This window comes from Ranitomeya imitator, chromosome 4 (genome assembly GCF_032444005.1).
Source record: "Ranitomeya imitator isolate aRanImi1 chromosome 4, aRanImi1.pri, whole genome shotgun sequence".
NCBI lineage: Eukaryota > Metazoa > Chordata > Amphibia > Anura > Dendrobatidae > Ranitomeya > Ranitomeya imitator.
In genome coordinates, this window is record NC_091285.1 from 722110042 (window position 1) to 722135923 (window position 25882).

The 25882-nt window shown below is 47.0% G+C and overlaps 1 protein-coding gene across 1 annotated transcript in view; it reads left to right on the forward strand.

The window, feature by feature from the left end:
* LOC138677457 (phospholipid scramblase 2-like) overlaps window positions 1-25882 on the forward strand; it is a 148085-nt gene that overhangs the window by 120158 nt on the left and 2045 nt on the right. The gene's annotated exons all lie outside the window — the stretch shown is intronic.

The window sequence follows — 25882 nt, forward strand, 5'->3', positions numbered from 1 at the left end:
GAGACCTTTGTTAGATATTTTAGGAAAGTCATCGATTCTTTTGAACAAGGCTCTTTCTATTACTTCTGCTGAGCCGTAACACTCATCCAGCCTTTTCCAGATCTCTTTGAGGCCAGTCTCAGGGCGGTTTATATTAATGTCTCTGATCCTTACTGCGTGTTTGACTGACTCTTCTCCCAGGTATTTGACTAACAGGTCTATCTCTTCCCTGTGTTGTAGCCCCAAGTCTCTAATGACATTTTGGAAGGAAGCTTTCCAAGCTCTGTAACCTTCAGCTCGGTCAGTGAATTTCATGAGTCCCTTGGCAACCAGTTCACGTCGTGTGAAGAACTTGGCAAATTCTGTCGTGAATCGGTTGTCAGCAGAGTATACTGGTGATGGGTCGCCCTGATAATGATGTGAGGTGCGTTCGTACCTGTTAGTGTCCTCATGGTGGCGCCAGCCTGTGTCGTATTGCTTCGGCCTGATGTACGGTGCGTCAGCAGGGTGATTCACGTTGGTTACCTGATGAGGGGCAGGGTAGTCATTAGCAGAGTTGTTTTGCCTCACATTTTCGAGTTTGTTTCTGTCCTGAGCCTCGTGACGACTCTCGCTCACTTCGCTGGAGGTGTCGTATTCTGGTTTTGGTACTGGTTCAGGGTTATAGTTTGGATCAGGAAGGTCATTAACATACTGAGATGTGCGTTGTGGTGAGTCTTGCAGTGGAAACTCCAGACTCGACGTACTGCTTTGGCTATGCAGCTTGGGATTTTGCGCGGCTTCTAGCGATTCTGCTTCGGCGAGGGTTGCGGCAGCTTCCCTTTTTGCTGCTAGGCTTTCTAAGGCGGCATCCACGCGTGCCTTCTCTAACTGCGTTCTTCTCTCTTGGTCGGCTCTCTCTAAGCGTGACCGACTCTCTTGCTCGTCTCTCTCTAAGCGCGACCTTCTCTCTTGCTCGTCTCTCTCTAAGCGCGACCTTCTCTCTTGCTCGTCTCTCTCTAAGAGTGACCTTCTCTCTTCATCATCTAGGCGTGCTTTTTCTAATTTAAGTTGCATCTCTTGGTCAGCAAAGCTTGCTCGTATTTTGACGGCTTCAGCATTTGCGCGGGCAATGGCGACCGCGTTGCTGATGGATGTTGTCTTTGAGGAGACGGAAGTAACAGATCTTGTCCTATGTGATTTGTGAGACATGGTGTCTTGGGAAAGTGCTTGGCTGTGCAGAGATTGCTGCAGCTGTATTCAGTCTCTGTGTAGCCGGTGACTTGAATCCCACTAGTTGGATGGCTGCCGTTTCACTGTTCTGTCCTCACTAGTAACATAGTAACATAGTAACATAGTTAGTAAGGCCGAAAAAAGACATTTGTCCATCCAGTTCAGCCTATATTCCATCATAATAAATACCCAGATCTACGTCCAAAAACAGAACCTAATAATTGTATGATACAATATTGTTCTGCTCCAGGAAGACATCCAGGCCTCTCTTGAACCCCTCGACTGAGTTCGCCATCACCACCTCCTCAGGCAAGCAATTCCAGATTCTCACTGCCCTAACAGTAAAGAATCCTCTTCTATGTTGGTGGAAAAACCTTCTCTCCTCCAGACGCAAAGAATGCCCCCTTGTGCCCGTCACCTTCCTTGGTATAAACAGATCCTCAGCGAGATATTTGTATTGTCCCCTTATATACTTATACATGGTTATTAGATCGCCCCTCAGTCGTCTTTTTTCTAGACTAAATAATCCTAATTTCGCTAATCTATCTGGGTATTGTAGTTCTCCCATCCCCTTTATTAATTTTGTTGCCCTCCTTTGTACTCTCTCTAGTTCCATTATATCCTTCCTGAGCACCGGTGCCCAAAACTGGACACAGTACTCCATGTGCGGTCTAACTAGGGATTTGTACAGAGGCAGTATAATGCTCTCATCATGTGTATCCAGACCTCTTTTAATGCACCCCATGATCCTGTTTGCCTTGGCAGCTGCTGCCTGGCACTGGCTGCTCCAGGTAAGTTTATCATTAACTAGGATCCCCAAGTCCTTCTCCCTGTCAGATTTACCCAGTGGTTTCCCGTTCAGTGTGTAATGGTGATATTGATTCCCTCTTCCCATGTGTATAACCTTACATTTATCATTGTTAAACCTCATCTGCCACCTTTCAGCCCAAGTTTCCAACTTATCCAGATCCATCTGTAGCAGAATACTATCTTCTCTTGTATTAACTGCTTTACATAGTTTTGTATCATCTGCAAATATCGATATTTTACTGTGTAAACCTTCTACCAGATCATTAATGAATATGTTGAAGAGAACAGGTCCCAATACTGACCCCTGCGGTACCCCACTAGCTGAGGCAGGCTCATACGTAGCTATACAGTCAGCTAAACCGCTATACCGGTGTCCAATAAGGAGACTGTGGTTGAGTCTGTGCTTTATTAAACGTAGTGGTATATTGATGCGGTGAAACTGTGAACAATGATATACATAGAATCAGTGCATGGCATAGAAGATACATAATACACATGATATACATTATGCATAACATTTAGAAAGCTAGTGACTAAACTAGGAGTACAACTGGTTAAACTAAGCTAATATAGAGCAGAAATATCTATAGGAAGCATAAAGACATACCGGCAATGCAATTGCAAGGGGGATGAAGTGAAGCGTCTTTCCTTGAAGGCAAACCGAAGAAAGTGAAAGGAAAAATGGAGGGAAATGGAGGCTGAGCTACCATAATGCATTGCAAAGGAGGAGGAGAATCAGACATGGATAATATAAAAACAAGATTGAACTGCCAACATAACTCTGGCCGCTAGAGGGAGCCAAAGCATCACAGATGAATAAAGGCATGAATATATCAATACTGTATACTGAGGAAACTGCAATTATGCAAGCAAATAATCAGGGTAACAATATTAGATGGCGGAGACAGAACAATAGCACTGACATATTCCGCAGCACTTTACATTTTATAGGGGACTTGTACAGACAATAGACATTACAGCATAATTGTCAGGGTTCACACCGTGCTGCCAACAATATGTCACGAATCCCAGCAATATGTCAGGGATCCCGGGAAGGATATCATTATCGTCCCCACTACTCACACCAATTTGTCACAAACTGGGGTTGTTTGGTTGCCCCTGGTTCCTTCTACGGGGATTTATCTATATCCCACTTCCCAGTTCCACTTTGGAACTTGCAGCTCTCTGGCGCCCCCCTTACCCTCAGGTCAGTTGGGGTACTATACGTAGGGTAATTAGTCGCCACGCTACAGCGAGGGAGATATAACTACTCCCACACAGGCAGGAAAAATAATTATCAATGTCGCTGGAAAAACGCCCAACGGCACAGAACAAAGTATGATGCCACCAGCTCCGATTAACGGGTCCGGAGCCAACCCAAATCAGTAGCGTAATTCACTTCAAAGGTCGCGACAGTTCATTTAGAGCAGGGAGAGACAAAGCTAGTAATTTTATATTTTACGCCAAAAAAAGGTAGGCAGTGTTTACAAAGTATAAAAAGATACTGTAAAGAAGACAAATCATGTGTACATTATAATTACAAATAAAGAGGGATTAACATAAGAAAAAACACTTACAGTTCCTTATATCATTTCAGCTCATGGCAGACCATGTGGCTTGGGGGATGGGCGGACATCAGAATGCATTACAGAGTGTCTCTCAGCTAGCTTCCTGGTCAAAAGCTAGTGAAAACTGAGATCTCAGGGTCTTATACCATTAGGTCTTGACATCACTAAGGCTACATTCACACTAGCGTTGTGCGCCGCTGCATCGGCGACGCGACGCGACGCACAACGCACTGAAAAACGCGTGCAAACGCACGCAAAAACGCTGCGTTTTTCGACGCGTGCGTCGTTTTTTGACGAAAATCGGACGCAAGAAAAATGCAACTTGTTGCGTTTTCTTGGTCCGACGCTAGCGTCAAAGACGCACGTGTCGGAAAACGCAACAAGCAAAAACGCATGCGTCCCCCATGTTAAACATAGGGGCGCATGACGCGTGCGTCGCCGCTGCGTCGCCCGACGCTAGCGCGATGCACACTAGCCGAACGCTAGTGTGAACGTAGCCTGAGTGGGCTGAGTAGTGACATGCACTGCTCGTTCTGCTATTTACATTTTTGAGTCCCCAAAGACATTCCTTGGGTTGGTAAGGGGAGGGGGAACAGGTGGCTTTATGGGATTGGTCTTCTGCAGTTACAAGCCATAAGCTGCTCACACATTGGTATCAAGTTATACAGAGTATCTGCCATAGGGCTTTGTTTGTTGTATGAGGGAATACAGAGGGGAAGAAAGTGACCTACTGAAACTAAACTCATAATATGGCATTTTTACATTATCGTGACAATAATAATAAACACATAGATAATAACAGATACCAAGAGGAATGAGGGCCCTGTTCGCAAGCTTACAATCTATGAGGAAAAGGGGAGATACGAAAGGTAGATGGTAACAACACAGCTCCCAAACCTACCTCGGATGCGCCATCTAGACCACAAACTCCTTAGTGAAGTCAGGTGTGACCAAGACCGGCTGTTTGCACAGGGCGAGCTTCAACTCCTGGAATGTCATCTCCACTTTAGAGGACCATTTGGTCATCAACATCTTTATGCTCTTAAGAAATTCAGTCAGGGGGCGGCTATCATGAGGAAATTCAGGATAAATCACTGATAGTATGCCACAATTCCCAGAAAGCCCAAACTTGTTTCTTGGAGACCGGTTGTGGCCACTTTTGGATTGCCTCCACCTTATCTATTTGCAGCTTTATTTTGCCTCTCCCAATGATTAAGCCTAAGTATTTTGCCTCTTCTTTCCCTATGGTGCACTTATTTGGGTTTATGATAAACCCTGCCTTCCTTAGTGTATCCATTAATGCCTGGAGCTTCTGCAGGTGACGGTGACTTCCTCAGTTTGGGCTGAAGATCACAATGTCATCCAGATTAGCTTTGTGAGAGGCTAGAATCCGGTCTATGGCCCACTGGAAGAGAGTTGGGGCTCACTGCAGACTGAACGGCATCCTGGAATACTGGAAGCATCCATCAGGTGTAGAGAAGGCCGTCTTCTCCTTGGCACTTGAGGACAGGATTATTTTCCAGTATCCTTTCGTTAGGTCCAGGGTGGTGATATATGTGGTTGACCCTAGATTCTCAATGAGCTCATAAACCCAGGTCATCGGATATGTGTCGAACTTGGACACCTCATTTAGCTTCCTGTAGTTGTTACAGAAATGCCACTCTCCGTCTGGCTTCGACACAAGAATGGGGCTGGACCAGCCGTGCTTTGACTCCTCGATGACACCCAGACTCAGCATTCTCCTCACCTCCATGGAGATCACCTTGTAGTGGCCTTCGGGAATCCAATACGGCTGTCACGATTCGATTTTGGAGTCGTGACAGTTCTGGTTCTGCTTTAATTTAAACGTTGTTTTTACTTTTGGGCCAGCAAGGATTAATGTCAGTTTCCTTGCTGGCAGCTCCTTTGTTGCTGGTCAGCTGATGTGGGTGGTGACCACTCTCACCATCCTTCTAATACTCGGATGACTCATCAGCTGACTGTTGGTAATAGAGTTTATCTCTGAAGACCAGCCTTGAAGTTTGGAGCTCTCTGGTGCCAGTGGTGTATCAGCTGCTGCAGTGGAGTTCGAGTTCCTGGTTCTGTATCCTCTGCTGTGTGGAGCTTTGCACAGAGGCTGGATCTAAGCTTCATTGTTCCTTTCCTTATCTGTCTCATAGTAACATAGTAACATAGTAACATAGTTAGTAAGGCCGAAAAAAGACATTTGTCCATCCAGTTCAGCCTATATTCCATCATAATAAATCCCCAGATCTACGTCCTTCTACAGAACCTAATAATTGTATGATACAATATTGTTCTGCTCCAGGAAGACATCCAGGCCTCTCTTGAACCTCTCGACTGAGTTCGCCATCACCACCTCCTCAGGCAAGCAATTCCAGATTCTCACTGCCCTAACAGTAAAGAATCCTCTTCTATGTTGGTGTAAAAACCTTCTTTCCTCCAGACGCAAAGAATGCCCCCTTGTGCCCGTCACCTTCCTTGGTATAAACAGATCCTCAGCGAGATATTTGTATTGTCCCCTTATATACTTATACATGGTTATTAGATCGCCCCTCAGTCGTCTTTTTTCTAGACTAAATAATCCTAATTTCGCTAATCTATCTGGGTATTGTAGTTCTCCCATCCCCTTTATTAATTTTGTTGCCCTCCTTTGTACTCTCTCTAGTTCCATTATATCCTTCCTGAGTACCGGTGCCCAAAACTGGACACAGTACTCCATGTGCGGTCTAACTAGGGATTTGTACAGAGGCAGTATAATGCTCTCATCATGTGTATCCAGACCTCTTTTAATGCACCCCATGATCCTGTTTGCCTTGGCAGCTGCTGCCTGGCACTGGCTGCTCCAGGTAAGTTTATCATTAACTAGGATCCCCAAGTCCTTCTCCCTGTCAGATTTACCCAGTGGTTTCCCATTCAGTGTGTAATGGTGATATTGATTCCTTCTTCCCATGTGTATAACCTTACATTTATCATTGTTAAACCTCATCTGCCACCTTTCAGCCCAAGTTTCCAACTTATTCAGATCCATCTGTAGCAGAATACTATCTTCTCTTGTATTAACTGCTTTACATAGTTTTGTATCATCTGCAAATATCGACATTTTACTGTGTAAACCTTCTACCAGATCATTAATGAATATGTTGAAGAGAACAGGTCCCAATACCCACCCCTGCGGTACCCCACTGGTCACAGCGACCCAGTTAGAGACTATACCATTTATAACCACCCTCTGCTTTCTATCACTAAGCCAGTTACTAACCCATTTACACACATGTTCCCCCAGACCAAGCATTCTCATTTTGTGTACCAACCTCTTGTGCGGCACGGTATCAAACGCTTTGGAAAAATCGAGATATACCACGTCCAATGACTCACCGTGGTCCAGCCTATAGCTTACCTCTTCATAAAAACTGATTAGATTGGTTTGACAGGAGCGATTTCTCATAAACCCATGCTGATATGGAGTTAAACAGTTATTCTCATTGAGATAATCCAGAATAACATCCCTCAGAAACCCTTCAAATATTTTACCAACAATAGAGGTTAGACTTACTGGCCTATAATTTCCAGGTTCACTTTTAGAGCCCTTTTTGAATATTGGCACCACATTTGCTATGCGCCAATCCTGCGGAACAGACCCTGTCGCTATAGAGTCCCTAAAAATAAGAAATAATGGTTTATCTATTACATTACTTAGTTCTCTTAGTACTCGTGGGTGTATGCCATCCGGACCCGGAGATTTATCTATTTTAATCTTATTTAGCCGATTTCGCACCTCTTCTTGGGTTAGATTGGTGACCCTTAATATAGGGTTTTCATTGTTTCTTGGGATTTCACCTAGCATTTCATTTTCCTCCGTGAATACCGTGGAGAAGAAGGTGTTTAATATGTTAGCTTTTTCCTCGTCATCTACAACCATTCTTTCCTCACTATTTTTTAAGGGGCCTACATTTTCAGTTTTTATTCCTTTACTATTGATATAGTTGAAGAACAGTTTGGGATTAGTTTTACTCTCCTTAGCAATGTGCTTCTCTGTTTCCTTTTTGGCAGCTTTAATTAGTTTTTTAGATAAAGTATTTTTCTCCCTATAGTTTTTTAGAGCTTTAATGGTGCCATCCTGCTTTAGTAGTGCAAATGCTTTCTTTTTACTGTTAATTGCCTGTCTTACTTCTTTGTTTAGCCACATTGGGTTTTTCCTATTTCTAGTCCTTTTATTCCCACAAGGTATAAACCGCTTACACTGCCTATTTAGGATGTTCTTAAACATTTCCCATTTATTATCTGTATTCTTATTTCTGAGGATATTGTCCCAGTCTACCAGATTAAGGGCATCTCTAAGCTGGTCAAACTTTGCCTTCCTAAAGTTCAGTGTTTTTGTGACTCCCTGACAAGTCCCCCTAGTGAAAGACATGTGAAACTGTACAATATTGTGGTCGCTATTTCCTAGATGCCCAACCACCTGCAGATTTGTTATTCTGTCAGGTCTATTAGATAGTATTAGGTCTAAAAGTGCTGCTCCTCTGGTTGGATTCTGCACCAATTGTGAAAGATAATTTTTCTTGGTTATTAGCAGAAACCTGTTGCCTTTATGGGTTTCACAGGTTTCTGTTTCCCAGTTAATATCCGGGTAGTTAAAGTCCCCCATAACCAGGACCTCATTATGGGTTGCAGCTTCATCTATCTGCTTTAGAAGTAGACTTTCCATGGTTTCTGCTATATTTGGGGGTTTGTAACAGACCCCAATGAGAATTTTGTTACCATTTTTCCCTCCATGAATTTCGACCCATATGGACTCGACATCCTCATTTCCTTCGCTAATATCCTCCCTTAAAGTGGACTTTAGACAAGACTTTACATAGAGACAAGCCCCTCCTCCTCTCCGATTTTTACGATCCTTTCTAAACAGACTGTAACCCTGTAAGTTAACTGCCCAGTCATAGCTTTCATCTAACCATGTCTCGGTTATTCCCACTATGTCAAAGTTACCTGTAGATATTTCTGCTTCTAGTTCTTCCATCTTGTTTGTCAGGCTTCTGGTGTTTGCGAGCATGCAGTTTAGAGGATTTTGTTTTGTTCCAATCTCCTCGCTGTGGATTGTTTTAGAAATGTTCTTACCTCCCATCTGAGTATGTTTTCCTGGGTCTTCTTTGTTCAAGTCTAATGTTTTTCTTCCCGTCCCCTCTTCTTCTAGTTTAACGCCCTCCTGATGAGTGTAGCGAGTCTTCTGGCGAATGTGTGTTTCCCAGGTTTGTTGAGGTGTAGTCCGTCTCTGGCGAGGAGTCCATCGTACCAGTAATTCACACCGTGGTCTAGGAATCCGAATCCTTGTTGTCTGCACCATCGTTTTAGCCAGTTGTTTGCATCAAGGATCTTGTTCCATCTCCTGGTGCCATGCCTGTCTACTGGAAGGATAGAAGAAAAAACTACCTGTGCATCCAGTTCCTTTACTTTCTTCCCCAACTCTTCAAAGTCCTTGCAGATTGTCGGTAGGTCCTTCCTTGCCGGGTCATTGGTGCCAACATGTATCAGAAGAAATGGGTGGACGTCCTTGGAGTTGAAGAACTTTGGTATCCTATCGGTCACATCCTTGATCATCGCACCTGGAAGGCAGCATACTTCTCTTGCAGTTATGTCCGGTCTGCAGATGGCTGCTTCTGTGCCTCTCAGTAGTGAGTCTCCCACCACCACCACTCTTCGTTGCTTCTTGGCTGTACTTTTTGCTGTCACTTGTTGCTGTGTGCCCTTTTCTTTTTTGCTTGCTGGTATCGCTTCATCCTTAGGTGTGCCATCTTCATCCTCTACAAAGATTTGATATCGGTTCTTCAGTTGTGTGGTTGGTGATTTCACCATGGTCTTCTTGCTTCTTTTGGTCACATGCTTCCACTCATCTGCTTTTGGAGGTTCTCTGACACTTTTTTCACCTTCTGTGACCAGTAGAGATGCTTCTGTTCTGTCTAGAAAGTCTTCATTCTCTTTGATGAGTTTCAAAGTTGCTATTCTTTCTTCCAGACCCCGCACCTTTTCTTCTAAAAGGGCCACTAGTCTACACTTCTGACAGGTGAAATTTGATTCTTCTTCTGGTCGATCTGTGAACATGTAGCACATGCTGCAGCTCACCATGTAGGTTGTCACATCTGCCATGTTGCTCCTAGATCCTGCTGACTTGCTGTGTGTTTTCCTTCTTGTGTAATCTACTCAGCCAAGCTCTCTTGCAATAATGTCCTACAGGCAAAAATTGTTTGGTGATGCTTTCCAAGCAGCTGGTCCCGGCTGTACCCAACGATCTTCTAGCTTAGGGAGACTTCGCTTTTCCCAGAAGGCACCTGGAATATGCAAATTAGCCTCCTCAAGCTTGAATCCCTGCTTGTCACTTTCCCTGTTATGATACCATCTGCAGCGGTGAGGCTTGCATCCTTGCTGGGCCAGTGCACTAGCCAGGGTATAGTGAGGTGACAGCTAAGGACTAGACACGTGATGGCGGCGGGTGGAAAGACCCACATAGGGCGTTAGAAGAGCTTAGGGACAAGCACAGGTTGTTGATAGGAGGTGCCCCATGCCTCGCTCCCTACTGTTAGGGCCTTCCTCTCTTTTTACATCCCGTTGTTTATATGTGTTGTGCAGCCCGCCAGACTTTCCCTTCCTGAGTGTGACAACGGCTTTTGGTTTACCCGCATGTGCGGTTCTGTGAAAATCTCTTGCTCAACAACGTGGATACATCCTGGCAGCTGGGAATACAAATCTTGGTTCCACTGAAGCAGTTCTCGGCACTGTTGTTTCTCGTCCGGTGACAGGGCATCTGCCACTGTGAAATCTTTGACCCTGGCTTCAGGATTGACCCCAAGCATGTAGCTTCCACCTTTTCTGTTTCTTGCCACAGTTTCAGCGGGTTGATGTGGTATACTTTGTACGGCTTTCTTCTCTCTGGCTGGTGGACCTTGTAGTTTACGACATTTAATTTTTCCCCCACCTCGTAAAGTCCCAGCCACTTGGCCAGAAATTTTTTTCAACACTGGGTGTCAACACCAATACCCGATCTTCAGGGCTAAACTGTCTCAGCCTCGCTGCCCAATTGTAGACCCTTGCATGGACCTCTTACGTTTGAAGGAGGCTCTCTGTCATAATCAGCATCACCTTTGCGATCCAGTCCTGCATCTGGGCCACATGCTCCAGTGGGGTGTAACTTCTGCTTCCCAGGTCTCCTTTGCAATATTCAGAAATCCCCAAGGGTGCCGTCTGAATAGCAGCTCAAACGGTGACAACCCTGTAGAGGACAGAGTAACTTCCCTGATAAAGAACAACAGGTAAAGCAGTAGACAATCCCAGTCTCTGCCATCTTTCTTCACAAACTTCTTAAGCATGGATTTCATGGTCTTGTTGAACCCCTCCACCAGGCTGTCCATCTGTGGATGGTAAACCGATGTGTGGCGTTGTGTAATATGGAGAGTCTTACACAACTCCCTCATCACTTTGGACATATAAGGAGTTCCTTGGTTCATCAGTATTTCCTTTGGCGGGCCCGTTAGGGAGAAAATATGACTAGCTCTCAGGCTATATTCCTGGCGGAGGAGTTTCTCAGTAGTACCGCCTCCGGGTACCGTGTTGCATAGTCCATCACCACTACGATGTATTGGTTCCCCATGGTGGACTTAACTAGGGGAAATACAAATAGGTGGCAAAGTACATGGAAATATTTGGCCACCGAGTGCCTGTACTTAGTTGGAACAGTCTTTCCTGTGCTGACAGATTCCCTCTAAAATAAGTGAAATGCCTACAAATTATGACTTAAGAGTTGTGAGGAAGACCCCCACCTGTGCACAAAAAGACAGACAGACTGACCCCCTCCTGTACACAGAGACTGGCAGAATGACCACCACCTGCACGCAGAGACTGATAGACTGACCCCAGCCTGTACACAGAGACTGACCCCCACCTATACACAGAGAGACTAGTAGACTGACCCTCTGTACACAGAGACTGGGACACTGACCACCGCATGTACACAGAGACTTATTATAAAACCAAAAACACATGGGCTACTTGCACAGTGAACAAGTGCAACTGACAGACCATTCCCCACCTGTACACAGAGACTGGCCCAGACTGACCCCAGCCTACACACAGAGAGACAGGCAGATTGACCCCCGCATGTACACAAAGAATAACAGACTGACCCCAACCTGTACACAGAGACTGACAGACTGTTCCTTCCTGTACACAGAGCGACTGACAGACTGATTGCTGCCTGCACACAGAGACTGACAGGCTGACCTCCACCTGTATGCCAAAAGAATGAGAGACTGCCCCCCACCTGCACACAAAGACTGACAGACGGACCCCCGCCTGTACACAGAGAACGAGACTGACCCCTGACTGTACAAGGAGACTGACAGACTGACCCCCACCTGTACACAAAGGCTGACAAACTGACCCCCACCTGTACACTGAGACTGACAGACTGACCACCGCCTGTACACAGAGACTGACAGACTGACAACTTCTTGTTCACAGAGAGACTGGCAGACTGACCCCGGCCTGTACACAGAGAGCCTGGCAGACTGACCCACCCGCTTGTATGCAAAAAGACTAACCTCCACCTGTACGTAAAAATACTGACAGACTTACACCCGCCTGTACACAGACACTGACAGACTTAACGGCATCTGTACACAGAGACTGGCAGACTGACCCCTGCCTGTACACAGAGACTGACAGACTGATCGCTGCCTGTACACAGAGACTGACAGACGGACCCCCGCCTGTACACAGGGAATGACAGACTGACCTCTGCTTGTACAAAGAGACTGACAGACTGACCCCCACCTGTACACCAAGACTGACCCCCACCTGTACACAGAGAGTCTGGTAGACTGACCCCCTGTACACAGAGACTGGGACACTGACCGCCGCATGTACACAGAGACTGACAGACCATTCCCCACCTGTACACAGAGAATGGCCCAGACTGACCCCAGCCTACACACAGAGAGACAGGCATGTACACAAAGAATAACAGACTGACCCCCGCCTGTACACAGAGACTGACAGACTGTTCCTTCCTGTACACAGAGCGACTGGCAGACTGACCCCTGCCTGTACACAGAGACTGACAGACTGATCGCTGCCTGTACATAAAGACTGACAGATGGACCCTCGCCTGTACAAAGGGAATGAAAGACTTACCCTCCCTTGTACTAAGAGACTGACACACTGAACCCTGCCTGTGCACCAAGACTGACCCTGCGTGTACACAGAAACTGACAAACTGACCTTGCCTGTACACAGAGACTGACAGATTGATCGCTGCCTGTACACAGAGACTGACAGACAGACCCCCGCCTGTACACAGGGAATGACAGACTGACCTCCACTTGTACAAAGAGACTGACAGACTGACCCCCACCTGTACACCAAGACTGACCGTGCCTGTACACAGAAACTGACAAACTGACCCCCCTGTACAGAGACTGACAGACTGAACCCCGCCTGTACACAGAGACTGACAGACTGAACCCCGCCTGGCCTGTACATAGAGACTGACAGACTGACCCCGCCTGTACACAGAGACTGACAGACTGAACCCCGCCTGGCCTGTACATAGAGACTGACAGACTGACCCCGCCTGTACACAGAGACTGACAGACTGAGCCCGCCTGTACACAGGGAATGACAGACTGACCTCTGCTTGTACAAAGAGACTGACAGACTGACCCCCACCTGTACACCAAGACTGACCCTGCCTATACACAGAGACTGACCCCCACCTGTACACAGAGAGTCTGGTAGACTGACCCCCTGTACACAGAGACTGGGACACTGACCGCCGCATGTACACAGAGACTGACAGACCATTCCCCACCTGTACACAGAGAATGGCCCAGACTGACCCCAGCCTACACACAGAGAGACAGGCAGACTGACCCCCGCATGTAAACAAAGAATAACAGACTGACCCCTGCCTGTACACAGAGACTGACAGACTGATCGCTGCCTGTACATAAAGACTGACAGATGGACCCTCGCCTGTACAAAGGGAATGAAAGACTTACCCTCCCTTGTACAAAGAGACTGACACACTGAACCCCGCCTGTGCACCAAGACTGACCCTGCGTGTACACAGAAACTGACAAACTGACCTTGCCTGTACACAGAGACTGACAGACTTAACAGCATCTATACACAGAGACTGGCAGACTGACCCCTGCCTGTACACAGAGACTGACAGCATGATCGCTGCCTGTACACAGAGACTGACAGACAGACCCCCGCCTGTACACAGGGAATGAAAGACTGACCTCCACTTGTACAAAGAGACTGACAGACTGACCCCCACCTGTACACCAAGACTGACCCTGCCTATACACAGAAACTGACAAACTGACCCCCCTGTACAGAGACTGACAGACTGAACCCCGTCTGTACACAGAGACTGACAGACTGAGCCCGCCTGTACACAGAGACTGACAGACTGAGCCCGCCTGTACATAGAGACTGACAGACTGACCCCCACCTGTATACAAAGTCTGACAAACTGACCCCTGCCTGTACATAGAGACTGACTGACTGACACCTACCTGTTCACAGAGAGAATGGCAGACTGACCCCCGCCTGTACACAGAGAGACTGGCAGACTGACCCACCCGCTTGTATGCAAAAAGACTAACCTCCACCTGTATGTAAAAAGACTGACAGACTGACACCCGCCTGTACACAGAGACTGACAGACTTAACGGCATCTGTACACAGAGACTGGCAGACTGACCCCTGCCTGTACACAGAGACTGACAGACTGATCGCTGCCTGTACACAGAGACTGACAGACGGACCCCCGCCTGTACACAGGGAATGACAGACTGACCTCTGCTTGTACAAAGAGACTGACAGACTGACCCCCACCTGTACACCAAGACTGACCCCCACCTGTACACAGAGAGTCTGGTAGACTGACCCCCTGTACACAGAGACTGGGACACTGACCGCCGCATGTACACAGAGACTGACAGACCATTCCCCACCTGTACACAGAGAATGGCCCAGACTGACCCCAGCCTACACACAGAGAGACAGGCATGTACACAAAGAATAACAGACTGACCCCCGCCTGTACACAGAGACTGACAGACTGATCCTTCCTGTACACAGAGCGACTGGCAGACTGACCCCTGCCTGTACACAGAGACTGACAGACTGATCGCTCCCTGTACATAAAGACTGACAGATGGACCCTCGCCTGTACAAAGGGAATGAAAGACTTACCCTCCCTTGTACAAAGAGACTGACACACTGAACCCTGCCTGTGCACCAAGACTGACCCTGCGTGTACACAGAAACTGACAAACTGACCTTGCCTGTACACAGAGACTGACAGATTGATCGCTACCTGTACACAGAGACTGACAGACAGACCCCCGCCTGTACACAGGGAATGACAGACTGACCTCCACTTGTACAAAGAGACTGACAGACTGACCCCCACCTGTACACCAAGACTGACCGTGCCTGTACACAGAAACTGACAAACTGACCCCCCTGTACAGAGACTGACAGACTGAACCCCGCCTGTACACAGAGACTGACAGACTGAACCCCGCCTGGCCTGTACATAGAGACTGACAGACTGACCCCGCCTGTACACAGAGACTGACAGACTGAGCCCGCCTGGCCTGTACATAGAGACTGACAGACTGACCCCGCCTGTACACAGGGAATGACAGACTGACCTCTGCTTGTACAAAGAGACTGACAGACTGAGCCCGCCTGTACACAGGGAATGACAGACTGACCTCTGCTTGTACAAAGAGACTGACAGACTGACCCCCACCTGTACACCAAGACTGACCCTGCCTATACACAGAGACTGACCCCCACCTGTACACAGAGAGTCTGGTAGACTGACCCCCTGTACACAGAGACTGGGACACTGACCGCCGCATGTACACAGAGACTGACAGACCATTCCCCACCTGTACACAGAGAATGGCCCAGACTGACCCCAGCCTACACACAGAGAGACAGGCAGACTGACCCCCGCATGTAAACAAAGAATAACAGACTGGCAGACTGACCCACCCGCTTGTATGCAAAAAGACTAACCTCCACCTGTATGTAAAAAGACTGACAGACTGACACCCGCCTGTACACAGAGACTGACAGACTTAACGGCATCTATACACAGAGACTGGCAGACTGACCCCTGCCGTGGACACAGAGACTGACAGATTGATCGCTGCCTGTACACAGAGACTGACAGACAGACCCCCGCCTGTACACAGGGAATGACAGACTGACCTCTGCTTGTACAAAGAGACTGACAGACTGACCCCCACCTGTACACCAAGACTGACCCTGCCTATACACAGAAACTGACAGACTGACCCCCACCTGTACACAGAGAGTCTGGTAGACTGACCCCCTGTACACAGAGACTGGGACACTGACCGCCGCATGTACACAGAGACTGACAGACCATTCCCCACCTGTACACAGAGAATGGCCCAGACTGACAGCAGCCTGTTGTGAATTCTGTGGTCAAGCTCCCTCCTGTGGTCATGAGTGGTACTTCGGCTGGTTCTGTCTATGAGCTTCCTCTGGTGGATGTGAGTGGGGCTGCGGCTTCTGAGTTTCCTTCCTCAGGTGACGAGGTTAAGTCATTAGGTGCTGCTCTATTTAACTCCACCTAGTTCTTTGTTCCTGGCCTCCAGTCAATGTTCCAGTATTGGCCTTGCTCTCTCCTGGATCGTTCCTGTGGCCTGTCTGCCTTGCATGAGCTAAGTTTTGCTTATGTTACTTTTGTTTGCTATATTTTCTGTCCAGCTTGCTATATTGGTTTTTCTTGCTTGCTGGAAGCTCTGAGACGCAGAGGGAGCACCTCCGTACCGTTAGTCGGTGCGGAGGGTCTTTTTGTCCCCTCTGCGTGGTTGTTTGTAGGTTTTTGTGCTGACAGCAAAGCTATCTTTCCTATCCTCGGTCTATTCAGTAAGTCGGGCCTCACTTTGCTAAAATCTATTTCATCTCTGTGTTTGTATTTTCATCTTACTCACAGTCATTATATGTGGGGGGCTGCTTTTTCCTTTGGGGAATTTCTCTGAGGCAAGGTAGGCTTATTTTTCTATCTTCAGGGCTAGCTAGTTTCTCAGGCTGTGACGAGGCGCCTAGGTTTTGTCATGAGCGCTCCACGGCTACCTTTAGTGAGGTTTGATAGGATCAGGGATTGCGGTCAGCAGAGTTCCCACGTCTCAGAGCTCGTCCTATGTTAGTAACTAAACAGGTCACTAGTGTGCTCTTAACCACTAGTTCCATTGTGGTTCTGAATCACCTGTTCATAACAGTACTGGAGGCCCAAAGAACTAATGCTTCTCAATAGAGGGAAAGGAGAAGTTCTGAGACCATTTTTTTTTCTTTGCACTGTGTTTTGTCTCTCTTTTCCCCTAGACATTTGGGTGGTTCAGAACACAGGTGTAGTGATGGACATTAAAGGTCTGTCTTCTTGTATGGATCATCTCACTGCAAGAGTACAAAATATTCAAGACTTTGTGGTTCAGAATTCTATGTTAGAACCAAGAATTCCTATTCCTGATTTGTTTTCTGGAGATAGAGCTAAGTTTCTGAGTTTTAAGAATAATTGTAAATTGTTTCTGGCTTTGAAACCCCGCTCCTCTGGTGACCCAGTACAACAAGTAAAGATCATTATTTCTTTATTACATGGTGACCCTCAGGATTGGGCATTTTCTCTTGCGCCAGGAGATCCTGCATTATGTAATATTGATGCATTTTTTCTGGCGCTCGGATTGCTGTATGATGAACCTAATTCAGTGGATCAGGCAGAGAAAAATTTGCTGGCTCTGTGTCAGGGTCAGGATGAGGTAGAGATATATTGTCAGAAGTTTAGGAAGTGGTCTGTGCTCACTCAATGGAATGAATGCGCGCTGGCAGCAATTTTCAGAAAGGGTCTCTCTGAAGCCCTTAAGGATATCATGGTGGGATTTCCTATGCCTGCTGGTCTGAATGAGTCTATGTCTTTGGCTATTCAGATCGGTCGACGCTTGCGTGAGCGTAAAACTGTGCACCATTTGGCGGTATTATCTGAGCATGTACCTGAGCCTATGCAGTGCGATAGGACTTTGACCAGAGCTGAACGGCAAGAACACAGATGTCAAAATGGGCTGTGTTTTTATTGTGGTGATTCCACTCATGCTATCGCCGATTGTCCTAAGCGCACTAAGCGGTTCGCTAGGTCTGCCACCATTGGTACTGTACAGTCGAAATTTCTTTTGTCAGTTACTTTGATCTGCTCTTTGTCATCCTATTCCGTCATGGCATTTGTGGATTCAGGCGCTGCCCTGAATTTGATGGACTTGGAGTATGCTAGGCGATGTGGGTTTTTCTTGGAGCCCTTGCAGCATACTATTCCATTGAGAGGAATTGATGCTATGCCTTTGGCCAAGAATAAGCCTCAGTACTGGACCCAGCTGACCATGTGCATGGCTCCTGCGCATCAGGAGGATATTCGCTTTTTGGTGTTGCATAATCTGCATGATGTGGTCGTGTTGGGGTTGCCATGGCTACAAGTCCATAACCCAGTATTAGTCTGGAAATCTATGTCTGTGTCCAGCTGGGGTTGTCAGGGGGTACATGGTGATGTTCCATTTCTGTCTATTTCATCATCCACTCCTTCTGAGGTCCCAGAGTTCTTGTCAGATTACCAGGATGTATTTGATGAGCCCAAGTCCAGTGCCCTACCTCCGCATAGGGATTGCGATTGTGCTATCGATTTGATTCCTGGTAGTAAGTTTCCTAAAGGTCGGCTGTTTAATTTGTCTGTACCTGAGCACGCCGCTATGCGGAGTTACGTAAAGAAATCCTTGGAGAAGGGTCATATTCGCCCGTCGTCATCACCATTGGGAGCAGGGTTCTTTTTTGTGGCCAAGAAGGATGGTTCGCTGAGACCTTGTATTGATTACCGCCTTCTAAATAAAATCACGGTCAAATTTCAGTACCCCTTGCCCTTGCTGTCTGATTTGTTCGCTCGGATTAAGGGGGCTAGTTGGTTCACCAAGATAGATCTTCGTGGTGCGTATAATCTTGTGCGTATTAAAAGGGGCGATAAATGGAAAACAGCATTTAATACGCCCGAGGGCCATTTTGAGTACCTGGTGATGCCATTCGGGCTTTCTAATGCTCCATCAGTGTTTCAGTCCTTTATGCATGACATCTTCCGAGAGTACCTGGATAAATTCCTGATTGTATACTTGGATGATATTTTGGTCTTCTCGGATGATTGGGAGTCTCACGTGAAGCAGGTCAGAATGGTGTTTCAGATCCTGCGTGCAAATTCTTTGTTTGTGAAGGGGTCTAAGTGTCTCTTTGGTGTTCAGAAGGTTTCATTTTTGGGTTTCATTTTTTCCCCTTCTACTATTGAGATGGACCCTGTTAAAGTTGGAGCCATTCATGATTGGACTCAGCCGACATCTCTGAAGAGTCTGCAAAAGTTCCTGGGCTTTGCTAATTTTTATCGTCGCTTCATCAATAATTTTTCTAGTATTGCTAAACCGTTGACTGATTTAACCAAGAAGGGTGCTGATGTGGTCAATTGGTCTTCTGCTGCTGTGGAAGCTTTTCAAGAGTTGAAGCGTCGTTTTTCCTCTGCCCCTGTGTTGTGCCAGCCAGATGTTTCGCTTCCGTTCCAGGTCGAGGTTGATGCTTCTGAGATTGGAGCAGGGGCTGTTTTGTCGCAAAGAAGTTCTGATGGCTCGGTGATGAAGCCATGCGCCTTCTTTTCCAGGAAGTTTTCGCCTGCTGAGCGTAATTATGATGTTGGCAATCGTGAGTTGCTGGCCATGAAGTGGGCATTCGAGGAGTGGCGTCATTGGCTTGAAGGAGCTAAGCATCGCGTGGTGGTCTTGACTGACCACAAGAACTTGACTTATCTCGAGTCAGCCAAGCGGTTGAATCCTAGACAGGCTCGTTGGTCGCTGTTTTTCTCCCGTTTTGACTTTGTGGTTTCGTACCTTCCGGGCTCTAAAAATGTGAAGGCGGATGCCCTGTCTAGGAGTTTTGTGCCCGACTCTCCAGGTTTGTCTGAGCCGGCGAGTGTTCTCAAGGAGGGGGTAATTTTGTCTGCCATCTCCCCTGATTTGCGGCGGGTGCTACAAAAATTTCAGGCTAATAGACCTGACCGTTGCCCAGCGGAGAAACTGTTTGTCCCTGATAAATGGACGAGTAGAGTTATCTCTGAGGTTCATTGTTCGGTGTCGGCTGGTCATCCTGGAATCTTTGGTACCAGAGATTTGGTGGCTAGATCCTTTTGGTGGCCGTCTCTGTCACGGGATGTGCGTTCATTTGTGCAGTCCTGTGGGATTTGTGCTCGGGCTAAGCCCTGCTGTTCTTGTGCCAGTGGGTTGCTTTTGCCCTTGCCAGTCCCGAAGAGGCCCTGGACACATATCTCTATTGATTTTATTTCGGATCTCCCCGTCTCTCAAAAAATGTCGGTCATTTGGGTTGTTTGTGATCGCTTTTCTAAGATGGTCCATTTGGTACCCTTGTCTAAATTGCCCTCCTCCTCTGATTTGGTGCCATTGTTCTTCCAGCATCTGGTTCGTTTACATGGCATTCCGGAGAACATCGTTTCTGACAGAGGTTCCCAGTTTGTGTCGAGGTTTTGGCGAGCCTTTTGTGCTAGGATGGGCATTGATTTGTCTTTTTCCTCGGCTTTCCATCCTCAGACAAATGGCCAGACTGAACGAACCAATCAGACCTTGGAAACATATCTGAGATGTTTTATTTCTTCCGATCAGGATGATTGGGTGTCCTTTTTGCCTTTGGCTGAGTTCGCCCTTAATAATCGGGCCAGCTCGGCTACTTTGGTTTCGCCGTTTTTCTGCAATTCCGGCTTCCATCCTCGTTTCTCTTCAGGGCAGGTTGAGTCTTCTGACTGTCCTGGCGTGGATACTGTGGTGGATAGGTTGCAGCAGATTTGGACTCATGTGGTGGACAATTTGACATTGTCTCAGGAGAAGGCTCAGCGTTTCGCTAACCGCAGGCGCTGTGTGGGTCCCCGACTTCGTGTTGGGGATTTGGTTTGGTTGTCATCTCGTTATATCCCTATGAAAGTTTCTTCTCCTAAGTTTAAGCCTTGTTTCATTGGTCCGTATAGGATTTCTGAGGTTCTTAATCCTGTGTCTTTTCGTTTGACCCTTCCAGCTTCTTTTTCCATCCATAACGTGTTCCATAGGTCATTGTTGCGGAGATACGTGGCACATGTGGTTCCATCCGTTGATCCTCCTGCCCCGTTTTTGGTTGAGGGGGAGTTGGAGTATATAGTGGAGAAGATTTTGGATTCTCGTATTTCGAGACGGAAACTCCAGTATTTGGTTAAGTGGAAGGGTTATGGTCAGGAAGATAATTCCTGGGTCTTTGCCTCTGATGTTCATGCTGCCGATCTGGTTCGTGCCTTTCATTTGGCTCATCCTGGTTGGCCTGGGGGCTCTGGTGAGGGTTCGGTGACCCCTCCTCAAGGGGGGGGTACTGTTGTGAATTCTGTGGTTAAGCTCCCTCCTGTGGTCATGAGTGGTACTTCGGCTGGTTCTGTCTATGAGCTTCCTCTGGTGGATGTGAGTGGGGCTGCGGCTTCTGAGTTTCCTTCCTCAGGTGACGGGGTTAAGTCATTAGGTGCTGCTCTATTTAACTCCACCTAGTTCTTTGTTCCTGGCCTCCAGTTAATGTTCTAGTATTGGCCTTGCTATCTCCTGGATCGTTCCTGTGGCCTGTCTGCCTTGCATGAGCTAAGTTTTGCTTATGTTACTTTTGTTTGCTATATTTTCTGTCCAGCTTGCTATATTGGTTTTTCTTGCTTGCTGGAAGCTCTGAGACGCAGAGGGAGCACCTCCGTACCGTTAGTCGGTGCGGAGGGTCTTTTTGTCCCCTCTGCGTGGTTGTTTGTAGGTTTTTGTGCTGACAGCAAAGCTATCTTTCCTATCCTCGGTCTATTCAGTAAGTCGGGCCTCACTTTGCTAAAATCTATTTCATCTCTGTGTTTGTATTTTCATCTTACTCACAGTCATTATATGTGGGGGGCTGCCTTTTCCTTTGGGGAATTTCTCTGAGGCAAGGTAGGCTTATTTTTCTATCTTCAGGGCTAGCTAGTTTCTCAGGCTGTGACGAGGCGCCTAGGTTTTGTCAGGAGCGCTCCACGGCTACCTTTAGTGAGGTTTGATAGGATCAGGGATTGCGGTCAGCAGAGTTCCCACGTCTCAGAGCTCGTCCTATGTTAGTAACTAAACAGGTCACTAGTGTGCTCTTAACCACTAGTTCCATTGTGGTTCTGAATCACCTGTTCATAACAGTACTGGAGGCCCAAAGTACTAATGCTTCTCAATAGAGGGAAAGGAGAAGTTCTGAGACCATTTTTTTTTCTTTGCACTGTGTTTTGTCTCTCTTTTCCCCTAGACATTTGGGTGGTTCAGAACACAGGTGTAGTGATGGACATTAAAGGTCTGTCTTCTTGTATGGATCATCTCACTGCAAGAGTACAAAATATTCAAGACTTTGTGGTTCAGAATTCTATGTTAGAACCAAGAATTCCTATTCCTGATTTGTTTTCTGGAGATAGAGCTAAGTTTCTGAGTTTTAAGAATAATTGTAAATTGTTTCTGGCTTTGAAACCCCGCTCCTCTGGTGACCCAGTACAACAAGTAAAGATCATTATTTCTTTATTACATGGTGACCCTCAGGATTGGGCATTTTCTCTTGCGCCAGGAGATCCTGCATTATGTAATATTGATGCATTTTTTCTGGCGCTCGGATTGCTGTATGATGAACCTAATTCAGTGGATCAGGCAGAGAAAAATTTGCTGGCTCTGTGTCAGGGTCAGGATGAGGTAGAGATATATTGTCAGAAGTTTAGGAAGTGGTCTGTGCTCACTCAATGGAATGAATGCGCGCTGGCAGCAATTTTCAGAAAGGGTCTCTCTGAAGCCCTTAAGGATGTCATGGTGGGATTTCCTATGCCTGCTGGTCTGAATGAGTCTATGTCTTTGGCTATTCAGATCGGTCGACGCTTGCGTGAGCGTAAAACTGTGCACCATTTGGCGGTATTATCTGAGCATGTACCTGAGCCTATGCAGTGCGATAGGACTTTGACCAGAGCTGAACGGCAAGAACACAGATGTCAAAATGGGCTGTGTTTTTATTGTGGTGATTCCACTCATGCTATCGCCGATTGTCCTAAGCGCACTAAGCGGTTCGCTAGGTCTGCCACCATTGGTACTGTACAGTCGAAATTTCTTTTGTCAGTTACTTTGATCTGCTCTTTGTCATCCTATTCCGTCATGGCATTTGTGGATTCAGGCGCTGCCCTGAATTTGATGGACTTGGAGTATGCTAGGTGCTGTGGGTTTTTCTTGGAGCCCTTGCAGCATACTATTCCATTGAGAGGAATTGATGCTACGCCTTTGGCCAAGAATAAGCCTCAGTACTGGACCCAGCTGACCATGTGCATGGCTCCTGCGCATCAGGAGGATATTCGCTTTTTGGTGTTGCATAATCTGCATGATGTGGTCGTGTTGGGGTTGCCATGGCTACAAGTCCATAACCCAGTATTAGTCTGGAAATCTATGTCTGTGTCCAGCTGGGGTTGTCAGGGGGTACATGGTGATGTTCCATTTCTGTCTATTTCATCATCCACTCCTTCTGAGGTCCCAGAGTTCTTGTCAGATTACCAGGATGTATTTGATGAGCCCAAGTCCAGTGCCCTACCTCCGCATAGGGATTGCGATTGTGCTATCGATTTGATTCCTGGTAGTAAGTTTCCTAAAGGTCGGCTGTTTAATTTGTCTGTACCTGAGCACGCCGCTATGCGGAGTTACGTAAAGAAATCCTTGGAGAAGGGTCATATTCGCCCGTCGTCATCACCATTGGGAGCAGGGTTCTTTTTTGTGGCCAAGAAGGATGGTTCGCTGAGACCTTGTATTGATTACCGCCTTCTAAATAAAATCACGGTCAAATTTCAGTACCCCTTGCCCTTGCTGTCTGATTTGTTCGCTCGGATTAAGGGGGCTAGTTGGTTCACCAAGATAGATCTTCGTGGTGCGTATAATCTTGTGCGTATTAAAAGGGGCGATAAATGGAAAACAGCATTTAATACGCCCGAGGGCCATTTTGAGTACCTGGTGATGCCATTCGGGCTTTCTAATGCTCCATCAGTGTTTCAGTCCTTTATGCATGACATCTTCCGAGAGTACCTGGATAAATTCCTGATTGTATACTTGGATGATATTTTAGTCTTCTCGGATGATTGGGAGTCTCACGTGAAGCAGGTCAGAATGGTGTTCCAGATCCTGCGTGCAAATTCTTTGTTTGTGAAGGGGTCTAAGTGTCTCTTTGGTGTTCAGAAGGTTTCATTTTTGGGTTTCATTTTTTCCCCTTCTACTATTGAGATGGACCCTGTTAAAGTTGGAGCCATTCATGATTGGACTCAGCCGACATCTCTGAAGAGTCTGCAAAAGATCCTGGGCTTTGCTAATTTTTATCGTCGCTTCATCAATAATTTTTCTAGTATTGCTAAACCGTTGACTGATTTAACCAAGAAGGGTGCTGATGTGGTCAATTGGTCTTCTGCTGCTGTGGAAGCTTTTCAAGAGTTGAAGCGTCGTTTTTCCTCTGCCCCTGTGTTGTGCCAACCAGATGTTTCGCTTCCGTTCCAGGTCGAGGTTGATGCTTCTGAGATTGGAGCAGGGGCTGTTTTGTCGCAAAGAAGTTCTGATGGCTCGGTGATGAAGCCATGCGCCTTCTTTTCCAGGAAGTTTTCGCCTGCTGAGCGTAATTATGATGTTGGCAATCGTGAGTTGCTGGCCATGAAGTGGGCATTCGAGGAGTGGCGTCATTGGCTTGAAGGAGCTAAGCATCGCGTGGTGGTCTTGACTGACCACAAGAACTTGACTTATCTCGAGTCAGCCAAGCGGTTGAATCCTAGACAGGCTCGTTGGTCGCTGTTTTTCTCCCGTTTTGACTTTGTGGTTTCGTACCTTCCGGGCTCTAAAAATGTGAAGGCGGATGCCCTGTCTAGGAGTTTTGTGCCCGACTCTCCAGGTTTGTCTGAGCCGGCGAGTGTTCTCAAGGAGGGGGTAATTTTGTCTGCCATCTCCCCTGATTTGCGGCGGGTGCTACAAAAATTTCAGGCTAATAGACCTGACCGTTGCCCAGCGGAGAAACTGTTTGTCCCTGATAAATGGACGAGTAGAGTTATCTCTGAGGTTCATTGTTCGGTGTTGGCTGGTCATCCTGGAATCTTTGGTACCAGAGATTTGGTGGCTAGATCCTTTTGGTGGCCGTCTCTGTCACGGGATGTGCGTTCATTTGTGCAGTCCTGTGGGATTTGTGCTCGGGCTAAGCCCTGCTGTTCTTGTGCCAGTGGGTTGCTTTTGCCCTTGCCAGTCCCGAAGAGGCCCTGGACACATATCTCTATTGATTTTATTTCGGATCTCCCCGTCTCTCAAAAAATGTCGGTCATTTGGGTTGTTTGTGATCGCTTCTCTAAGATGGTCTATTTGGTACCCTTGTCTAAATTGCCCTCCTCCTCTGATTTGGTGCCATTGTTCTTCCAGCATGTGGTTCGTTTACATGGCATTCCGGAGAACATCGTTTCTGACAGAGGTTCCCAGTTTGTGTCGAGGTTTTGGCGAGCCTTTTGTGCTAGGATGGGCATTGATTTGTCTTTTTCCTCGGCTTTCCATCCTCAGACAAATGGCCAGACTGAACGAACCAATCAGACCTTGGAAACATATCTGAGATGTTTTATTTCTTCCGATCAGGATGATTGGGTGTCCTTTTTGCCTTTGGCTGAGTTCGCCCTTAATAATCGGGCCAGCTCGGCTACTTTGGTTTCGCCGTTTTTCTGCAATTCCGGCTTCCATCCTCGTTTCTCTTCAGGGCAGGTTGAGTCTTCTGACTGTCCTGGCGTGGATACTGTGGTGGATAGGTTGCAGCAGATTTGGACTCATGTGGTGGACAATTTGACATTGTCTCAGGAGAAGGCTCAGCGTTTCGCTAACCGCAGGCGCTGTGTGGGTCCCCGACTTCGTGTTGGGGATTTGGTTTGGTTGTCATCTCGTTATATCCCTATGAAAGTTTCTTCTCCTAAGTTTAAGCCTTGTTTCATTGGTCCGTATAGGATTTCTGAGGTTCTTAATCCTGTGTCTTTTCGTTTGACCCTTCCAGCTTCTTTTTCCATCCATAACGTGTTCCATAGGTCATTGTTGCGGAGATACGTGGCACATGTGGTTCCATCCGTTGATCCTCCTGCCCCGTTTTTGGTTGAG